Below are 10,966 nucleotides of genomic sequence, written 5' to 3'. Positions count from 1 at the left end.
GGACACAGAGCAGACATCAAAAATCTCTAAATACACAAACCTATAAACCAGCACTTTAATGGATTGGGCCATTCTGTTAAAGACCTGAGAGTTTGTGTTCTGGAAAAAAGAGACTTTAACAAACATCTACAGAGAGAATACTTGGAACTAACATTCATATTCAAATTCGACACATTAACATGGGGTTTGAACAGGGACAGTGATTACCTGAGACATTATAAGGACTCTTTCACATGCTTTGATGTTTGACCATACACTTAACTTCCCCCACCCCTAAACCCCTCTTTCTGCTCTTCTATCTGATTTGCCAACCTTGATAACAATTCTTCTGATTTGTCAACCTTGATAACAATATTTGGACCTCTGTGCTTTATATATTGAGTCTGTTCTGGTAAGACTATAGATCTGAAGAGCTGGGTCTGTCCTACAAAAGCTCATCACCTGATAAATTATTTTGTTAGTCTTTAAAGGCTACATGACTGCTGGTTTGTTTTGACTATAAACTTAGCATAGAACCTGCTGTTGCCTCATTTTTGGTTGGTTTGTGACAAGGGCCCCAAGCCTCTAGGAGGGGGCTTTAGGGCCTGGCTCATCCTGTTCCAGCATGACATTAGTTAGATGTGTTTATGTTAGTAATAAGTCTAAGTGTAAATGGGAGGCTGTTGGTCAGAGCTAGACAACATGGTAGAAGATAATGGAGGCACATGTATGCATGTGAATAGATTCACCCCCTGGTAATGTACAGTTTATGAAGTAAACCACAGCATGAAACTGCTTTTATGTTCAATACTCCTACTTTTCTCTCTTACATTTTTTTTGTCTCTGCATATTAACCAATATATTTACACAAAAGCCCCTCAAATTAATATTTTGCACTGATTTTCACATTTTAATTTTTTATAATGGTAACTTCCCAGGAAACGTCCTTGAGAATAGTCAGGCTCAGCTGCTGAGGTTTGCTCTCTGTCATTTGATAACTCTGTTAGCCTTTCAGGACTTGTATTTTCAGATTGATTTTGATGAATTCCTTTGTCCTTGGCTTCTCCACCCCCTTTTAGGACCTTTTCAGGCAGATGCCGACAGATGGCCACTGGATTGGTCTGAGGAACAGCAAAGACACTGGCTGGACCTGGGAAGATGGCTCAAAACTCAACGATACAAAGTGAGCTTGATTTCAGTTTTTTAAAAATACAGCAGCACTCTAAAAAGCTCGATCTTCAGATACTAATTGGGCGCATCTACGCTATGGAGTTTTGTAGACAAAACTCATGGAGTGTCTACCCACAAAATGCATTTTGTTGACCGAAACTGTTGACAAAAATGGTGTGTAGACACTCTGGGGGGCCCTTTTGTTGACAGAGCAGATCAAAAGATCTATCCACTTTTATGAGTAGGCAGGATCTGTTGGCAGAAGTGTTTTTGGAACATCTCTTCTGACAGTAACTTGTGTAGACAGATGCTTCTAGTGTGGACGTAGTCGTGTTTATCAGTCCTTATGAACACAAAACTGCTAGTGAAGATTTTGAGAGCCATGTCTACACTGCGGAGATTATTTTGTGGTATAGGCACAGGGCCATAGCTATGGTGGAATAACCCCACAGTGCAGATGCATCCTACACTAAGGGAAGGGTTTACTCTGTTGGTGTAGGAAAACCATGTCCCTGAGGGATGCCTGGGTGCCAGCTTTCTTATTTTTTTTCTCCATCTCTGCTTCACCCCGGGGCCCAGACTTTCTGTATTGTCAAATTCTACTCTGCTGCCATCAGCGTGAGTCCAAGCCTATTGTGCCATTTTTTCTACCACTCTTACACAAGACCCTCTTAAAGCCAACTGGCAAAGGAGTGCAGAGGAGTTGCTGGTAGATTCTGGTTCTGGTATGTAAATTCTAGTTTAACAAAGAATGTCATGCAAGATTCGAAAAGCTGATATTAGACTGGCCATCTATGTAATTGTGAAACGTACAAATGTTGTGTGAGGAGTTACGTCAATACGGTGAAAACTAGTTTCTTGTACTCTGGCTGCGTCTACACTGAGCGATAGTGTTGGCAACTTGATATAAATGAGCAGTCTTGAAAATGCAAATAACTACTCATTTGCATATCTGTGAGGCCAATCTACATATTTAAATGAGATTGCCTGCTGGCAGAGGCTGCTGCCTGCAGAATACAGTGTAGACGTGGCTCTGCCAGCAAAAACCCCCTTTGGTGGCAGCCCCTTATCTCTGATTTTTTTCCAGGTATAAGAGGCTGCCAACAAAGGGGGGTTTTGCTGGCAGAACCACATCTACACTACTTGTTGGCGATCTTGTCTGAATATGCAAAGTAGCTGCACAAATATGCAAATACACAGTCATTTGCATTTTCAAGACAGCTCATTCACATCAAGCTGCTACACTATGGCTCAATGTAGACACAGCCTTGGTGTCTAAAGAGTGGTCAGTGGCAATAGCAGATTTTCTGACAGACAAGAATGTTTGTCTATATGGCAGTATACATGTGTCACATGACTGGATATTTATATTGGATCTGGAAGCCATTTTAATGCTCAGTGTAGCTATTGGCCCCACATATTTTGCTAGGAGGGTAGTGTAAGGTGTCTATGAAAGCTGAGGATGCCCTGAATCTATGTATGCTACTTATATGACTGTATCATGTATGTAGGTAAAGTTATAGCTTTTAGCTATGTAGCTGTGTTAGAAAATGTTTGTGTTCTAAGCTTCACAATAGAGGGCGTGAACTCAGCCCCAGCCAGGATGAATGGACTCTTAGCAAAGGCTCAGAGAGTTGAAGTCACATCCCAGATGCTTGGGACTTGTCAAAGGGATGCAGCCCAGTGCTCAGATGACCTGAACTGAGACAAAAGAACAGGCCCATCTCAGAAATTTGAGACTGTTTCCTGGGATTCATCCAATGGCAGTTTGCCACAACAGCCCACCTGAGTCAGGTGTATCGAGGATGTGAGTGACGTTAAGAATAAATTTGAATATTGATTAGGCTAAGTCAGTCACACCAGAGCAATGGACTGGACTAAAACTGAGTCCTTACCAATGCTCCCAGGATTTTACCCCGCGACCCTCCTCGCCATCTACGGTGGGTCTAATCACAACGGGGTTTCAGGGTGTGTGAACTGCGCTGCTGCAGTGTGTTTACCCAAGGAAGAAATACGGACAAGGTGTTAGGTTCAAACAGGGAGAAAGGGTTTATTTAACAAAGTAGAAGTGTGGATTATGGTAACCTAGGTGACACAAAATATATGGACCCTTGTTTTTCTGAAAATAAGCACAGGATTTGAATACTAATTGGCTTATAGCCTTAAACAATAGGTAACTGCTATAACAGCACTGCTATCTAACCCCTTAGCTACTTACTGCGCTTCCGGGACGGGCCGTGCAGCCTTCGATGTGTGCTGTAAAATGGAAAGGATAACTTCAGAGCTGAATATTGTATTTATTTATTCCTGGATCTTCCTGAGGTTCACCAGGGTCGCTCAACCCTTGGCCGACTACCACGGGGAGCAGATCTTACTTAGAATAAGAATTTGCCTGCGCTAAGCTAGGTCAATTCTCTAGTTAAGTGGGTTGCCCTGCTGGCCAAGCAGGGGAGAGCCCAGTATATGCGGGGTTTCCTTCTGAGAGGTTATCCCCTTAGTTAAATGGTGGGGTTTTCCTAGTTAAAGGTTATCCCCTCAAAAAGGTACTGCCTATTTCGACCACCTTGTTATGATAGCCCTTTATTGCAGACCTTCATTACCCTTAAAGGGTTATTAAGAACACCAGGGTTTTCCCTTTATAGGGTTATCCCTGACCGCTCTACCCTCCTAAATAGGGGGGAGCTTATAGCTCTGGATTATAATTATAAAGCAGTTTGCCTAACTATTCTTCTGTGTGCATGTAATAGTTTTAGGCTAGACCAATAGCATTGGCCTCCTGTGCCTTTACAAAGAGACAAGGGGTACAAAATATAAGACGCAGATCATGGACTTGGGGAAGTCCCAATCCACTCTCTGTTACAAAACTATATAAAAACATTAACTGCTCACCTAATTACTTATATTAGCCTTAAATCCAGACCACAAATACCTCCTTATTCCTGCTCTGTAATCCAGGTGCTGGGCCTGTAGTTCTCTTCGAGCTAGGAAGTTATGACCCTCACGGTGCGCTTGTACGGCAGCCATGTCAGGTCAGATAGTAAAGGAGGAAGAAAGAAAAAGAGAGCCAGGAGGAAAAACCGGCTTGGTTAACAAAGCCTCCTGTGTCTTTTCAGGAACGACCGTGATATTTCAGACACCGGTCCGAGCTAAGGTCGGTGACTGGAAGGGCAGGGTCGCTGCTGCGGTTTCCCCATGCAGGGCACCGTTGTTTAGGCGGCGCGGTCTGCCGGGCAAACCCTCCGGATAAAAGAACCGGAGCCTTACTAGTGATTTTTTGCTTTTTGTAGACTGGAGCTCTTCTGGTCTTTTGGCTGGAACTCTTCTGTTCTTCGTCGGCCCCCGGCGGCTAGCGAGCGATGACTGACGCGCAGGTCAGCTTCAGCTCTTCCGCCAGCGATGTTCGGCTACAGGCTCAGTCCAGCTCTTAGCTCAGTCCTTTTCTGTAGTCTTCTTTCTTCTTCTTCTGCTCTTCTCCGAGGTCTGGTCCGGAATGCCCCAAGCAGCGCTGCTCTCCTGAATATATGCAGCCTGGGTGGACCTGTTTGACAACCTCTGCCTGCTAGGTCCTCCTCAGTGCCACAATGTATCAAAGGGGCATTTGACTATTACATATGTATAAGGATTCTAAATTGACCAATCATTTTGAAACCTTTCAAACCATAACTTCATACATATTCATAGCCCGCCGAATATTAATTGCAACTGTCATTTTCCAGCGGCCATTTTGTGTATCTAAACACCATTTTGACAGTAAATATACTTTACAATTTATCTAATTTTGATGTGGTTTGTGAGGGAAATATGTCACCACTGCTGGTAAAGCAGATTATAAATTTTAAATGCTCAGCTTAAAGGCTGTTTGGTCAGGATGCAGGGCAACCACACAGACACCACGGCTCATGGACAGGGACATATAAATCACCTCAGAAGAGGATTTTTCTACAAGGTGGAGGCAGACCCTCAAAGGACGATGGGAAGAGGAAAGGGCTTTGTCCCTGGAAAAGATGCAAGAAGAGAGGACAGTGGTATGGACTTAGTAGAGTCCATCTTGGATCTTTTGTCTTGTGGTCTCCAAGGGCTCATGTCCCACCATCTGGACCCCATCGAGCTGCATCTACGATGCTCCAATAACTGAATCTGTGTAACCTGAAATGAACTTTCAGAGATCTTTAAGAATCAGCAAATAATATTGCTGGCCTGCATAATTAGTCATGACTGATGCATGTAAAGTATTGCTTTAACAATTCTTCTCTCTAACGCTGTCCTTTCTTTTTTGTTAATAAATCTTTAGATATTAGATCTAAAGAATTGGTGAGCATGTCGTTTGGATAAGATCCAAGTATATATTGACTGGGGGCTGGGCCCTTTGGGGTCTGGAAGAATCTGTGTGGTGTTGGTGAAACAGGCTTAAGACTCCCTCACCTGAATCTGGGGTTTGTTGGTCTGGGCTGGTACAGCAGCTGAGGAGTTTACTTGTGTGGCTTCTGGCTGGGCAGTGGGTTGGCAGAAGTACTGTTGTGACTGGTTGGATTTGCCTCAGTAAGAAGGAAATCCCAGCCCAGGGCTGTAAGTGGCCTGGATTTTAAGCAAAGGTACACTGTACTGATTTCTCTTTCTGTGGCCAGAAACGCTATCCTATCACAACATGTAAATAAAATGTTGTGTGGTTCACAAGGGATCTCCTAACAGCAGTCTAAACTGAATGTCAATGAAAGATTATAAAACATTTCAGAAAGAAAAAGAACAGGAAGATGTGCACAGTGGAATTGAAGGGGAGAAGGGAGAGAACGCTATCTTGAGTTAACAGAGAGTGAGCCGTGCTAGTCCGTACTCCAGCAAAACAAAGCAGCAGAAATGTAGCACTTTAAAGACAAACAAAATGATTTGTTCGGTGATGAGCTTTCATGGGACACACCCATTTCTTCAGATATGAAGTAGTGGGTCTGTCCCACGAAAGCTCATCACCAAAAAAATCATTTTGTTAGTCTTTGAAGTGCTGCATTTCTGCTACTATCTTGAGGTGTACATCAAACGTTTGCTGTGCTGTATTTGGGAGGCAAAGATGACACCTTGTTATCCTTCACTATCACTGGCATCTCAGTGCTTTGATCACAAATTTCTTCTTGTTTTTACTATAAGACTCAGTGCTGTGATATTAAGCAAAATACTAGTTTCAGTTGAATCTGACAAGCTGCTGTGTACTGTTTCTTTGGGAACATCAGTCTTGGTAATTTTGTGAATGTCTAGTGTATCAGGGCTGAATATTTCAAGGACTTGGGATTGGTATGTGCCTTTTACTAACCTATAGAGCAAGAATGAGGTCTGAAAGCAGCCACAACCAAGAGTCCCTCATGCTAATGGTGATGGAGGACTCCTGGGGAGTGTTTTGGCCATGTAGCACAGAATGAAGTTGTGTATCCCTGTGAAAAATAGGTGTAAAATATTATAGTTCTGAATATGAAATTACCTGCAGTTTTGTAAATCAAGAATTATCCTACCAACGTTAATAGGGTTACACTGGTTACATTCTAGTCCCACTGAGATAAACTTGGCTCAAGTCAGATCAGAATCAAGCCCTACTTTTCAGATCTGGAAGAATTTCAAACCCAGTTCTGCACTGGCACAAGTGGCAGAGTTCAAGGCAATGGAGAGTTAGACCTGGTCTACACTTAACGTTTAGGTTGACATAGCTGTGCCACTTGAGTGTGAAAATGCTACACCTCCATCTACACTGCTTTTTTTCTTTCAAAAGAATCTCTTCTGAGAAGAGATAAAGCAAATGAAGCATGAGGTATGTAAATCAGTGCCTCATTTGCATTTTCAATTTCCCTCATTTGCATTCCTCTTTGGAAAGAGGACTGCAAGTATAGATACAGCCTGAGTGTTGCAGTTGTGGCTACCTGCTCCCCACTGTGGGTAGGTGAAAGGAAACATAACTTCAATTTTCCTGGCTACCATCACTTGGGGAGATGGCATTCCTGTGCTGGCGTTGCTGTGGCTCTAATCTCCATGTGTAGACGTGGCATAGGCGCTTTGGCATTTGTAAAGGTATTCTGGATTTACACCAGTGAAAGCAAGCATTTGAGCCTTCATTTCTGCTCATTCTGTTGCTACAGTAAGGACTTCAGGATTTGGCCAGGAAGCTTTTTAACAATGGCAGAACATTTCCCCTCTCTGCAGCTCCTTCCCAAAACACTCCACGTAATGAGCTATCCTAACAGCCACTGTGTGGGGAGCTCAGTGCTGTTATCCCTAATTTTCAGCTATGGAAGGAGAGGCCCAGAGAGGTGAGCTAATTTGCACAGTGCCATGTGGTGTGTCATCACAAGAAATAGGGTAATACCCTCATCAGTCCCTGTGCTGTGCTCTGGCCACTTGACCAGTGTCACTCTGGAATTCCTACTTTCACATTCTAAAAAACTCTGGGTAGGAAATTGTCACTCACTGGGGCTCCCAGCCTGGCTGTTCTCATCCTGACCCAGATGGCCCCTGGCATGAGCACACACTCTACTTAAGTTACTATGGTTAATTTACTGCACAGTGTCCTTGTCTAATACTGGCAGGTGTTTCATGATGGTAATGCACTGAGGGGTGGGGGCATTATTCTACATAGGCCATCTCTGTTAGTGTCTATTTTGGATTCAATGACATCTGCCTCTTCTGTGGCTGTTCCTGTCACCTTCTCCCAATAACCATAGAGCATTTTCTGCCTTTTCTTTTAGTGATCATTCTTATTATGTCTCCTTACTCTGTGTTCTCTGTGTTTCTTTTAAAGGATCATCTCTAACAGTGCTGTCCAGCACTGCGGAGTCCTGCTCAAAGGTGTCTTCCAGGCCTCTAGCTGTGAATTTCCTTTACCATGGATCTGTGAGAAATCCCCCATGTAAGCTATTCCTGCACTTTCCCACCAAATAGTCTTCACTCAGATCCAGCCAATGAGTCCAGACCACAGCTGCCTATCTAGACACACCTAATCCTTTTTCCCACTTCAGCAAGGCTCATAATGTTCCTAGAATTCTGTGGTAACCTGGAAGCCTTCTTTCACCGCCTCCATCTAAAGTAATTCTTACAGCACACCTAGGAACAACAGTCTGACTCTCTCGATGCCCCCAACACCAACAAAAGAAGAAGAACTCTATGTGGACTCCCCCTGACGGTCGTAGCAAAAGTCTGGATTTCTACATACAATGCTTCTGCAACCGTGCTCAGACTGACATTATACGCAAACAATGCCAGATGAGACACAATCTCAACTATGCTGAATGCTATGCTGTCCAGAGTCTCAAAAAAACCCCCAGACATTATAATCAAACCAGCTGGGAAAGGGGGTGCTGTTGTCATCATGAATATGTCAGACTATGGACAGGAGGCAGCCAGACAACTCTCCAACACCACATTTTACAGCCCTCTCTCTGCTGATCCCACTTTGGATTTCCAAAGGAAATTACAACAACTACTTAAGGAACTCCCTGCTGCTACATGGGACCTTATTCACTCAGACACACCATCTGAGCCCCAGCATGGATTATTTTATTTACTTCCCAAAATCCACAAACCTGGAAACACCGGACGCCCTATCATTTCAGGTATTGGCACCCTTACCACTGGACTATCCAGTTACATGGACTCCCTCCTCAAACCCTATGCTACCAACACCCCCAGCTATCTCCGAGATACCACTGACTTCCTGAGGAAATTACAAAACATCAGAAAAGTTCCTGACAACACCATCCTTGCCACAATGGATGTAGAGGCTCTGTACACTAATATTCCACACGAAGATGGATTACAAGCAATCAGGAATACCATCCCTGATGTCAACACAGCCAATCTGGTGTCTGACTCTGTAACTTTGTTCTCACCCACAATTATTTCCGATCTGGGGACAATTTATACCTCCAGATTAGTGGAACTGCTATGGGCACCTGCATGGCCCCACAATATGCTAATATATTTATGGCTGACGTGGAACAACAATTCCTCAGCTCTTGTGCCCTATCACCCCTCCTCTACTTAAGATACACTGATGACATCTTTATGATTTGGACCCATGGTACAGAGGCTCTAGAAGAATTCCACAGGGACTTTAACAGTCTGCACCCCACCATAAACTTATGCCTCGATCGCTCCATGTGAGAGATACATTTCCTGGACATTACAGTTCAAATCAAGGATGGCCTGATTGGTACCACACTCTACTGGAAACCCACTGATCACTATACTTACCTACGCACTTCTAACTTCCATCCTGCACACATAACTAGATCCATTGTTGACAGTCAAGCCCTTAGGTACAATCACATTTGCTCTGATCCTGCTGACAGAGACCAAACACTGCAAGATCTTTACCAAATATTCATAAACCTGAATTACCCACCAGGAGAAACAGAAAAACAAATCAACAGGGCCAGACAAATACCCAGAGACCAGCTACTCCGAGATAGGCCCAGAAAAGCCAAGAACAGAACACCACTGGTCATCACCAACAGCCCCCAACTCAAACCACTGCAACACATTATTAAAGACCTACAACCTATCCTTAATCAGGATGCTACACTCCAGAAGGCCCTAGATGACAGGCCTGTTCTCTCCTAGAGACAACCTCCCAACCTTACGAGGATTGTCACCAACAGCCACAGTCTATACCGCAGGAACACCAGTCCTGGAACTTTTCCTTGCAACAAAGCCCACTGCCAGCTTTGTCCACATCTATTCTGGAGATACCATCGCTGGACCTAACCAGGTTATTCACAGAATCACAGGCACATTCTCATGTTTCTCAGCTAACATCATATATGTCATCATGTGCCAACAATGCCCAGATGCTTTGTATATTGGACAGACTTCAAACTCTCTTAGACAAAGAGTTAATGGGCACAAAACAGACATAAAAACACTCCTGATCCACAAACCTGTTAGCCAGCATTTTAATGGAGTGGGCCATTCTGTTAATGACTTAAGAGTCTGAGTGTTACTGAAGAGGAATTTTCTTAACACTCTTGAAAGAGAGGCTGCTGAACTCTCTTTTATATTCAAATTCGCCACATCAACACGTGGTTTGAACCGGGATGGGAATTTTCTGGTCACTATAGGGGCTCGTTTGCATACTTGGCTTAATCGAATTCTTGACTCCCCCCACCTTCTGCCCCTCTACTCTCTGATTTTCTCACCTTGATAATTTTTTTTGTGATTTGTCCGCCTTCATTACTGTTTTCAGTTCTCTGTGTCTTAAATATTGAGCCTGTTCTGGTCTGGCTATGGTCTGAAGAAGTGGGTCTGTCCCATGAAAGCTCACCTAATAAACTATTTTGTTAGTTTTTAAAGTGCTACTTGACTGCTTTTTTGTTCTGATAGTGTACAGACGAGCACGGCTTCCTCTTCGTCACCGTTCTTAGAATATTTGTGTCAGCGTTGCCCTCTATTGAAATCAATCGGAATTGCACATCAATGTAGGAGGCTCAAATCTGGTTCATGGACTCTCAGTTCCCTCAGGCTGGAACGCAAAGGGTGAGTTCTGTGTAGAAACCTTAGATCCATTTGCAGTCCTGTTCTTTTCAGGGCTGGGAGCACTGCAGAGGCCTGCTGATGTTAGCTTTGTCGCTATGGAAAAGACTTGAGCATGATCCCCAGTCTTATTCTTTCTTACTCTTCCCCAGTCTGCATGTTATTAGTGTGATAAAAACTGGACCCAGATCGTCTTAGCTCTGCTGGAGATTTTGTGTCCCACTTTAGCTCCATCACAGCCTCCCTCATGGAGCTCTGTAAGACGGGGAAGCCAGACACGGTGTTCTGGACCGAGCAGTGCCACGGGTCACCC

This window comes from Carettochelys insculpta, chromosome 1 (genome assembly GCF_033958435.1).
Source record: "Carettochelys insculpta isolate YL-2023 chromosome 1, ASM3395843v1, whole genome shotgun sequence".
NCBI lineage: Eukaryota > Metazoa > Chordata > Testudines > Carettochelyidae > Carettochelys > Carettochelys insculpta.
This window is presented reverse-complemented; position numbering follows the sequence as displayed.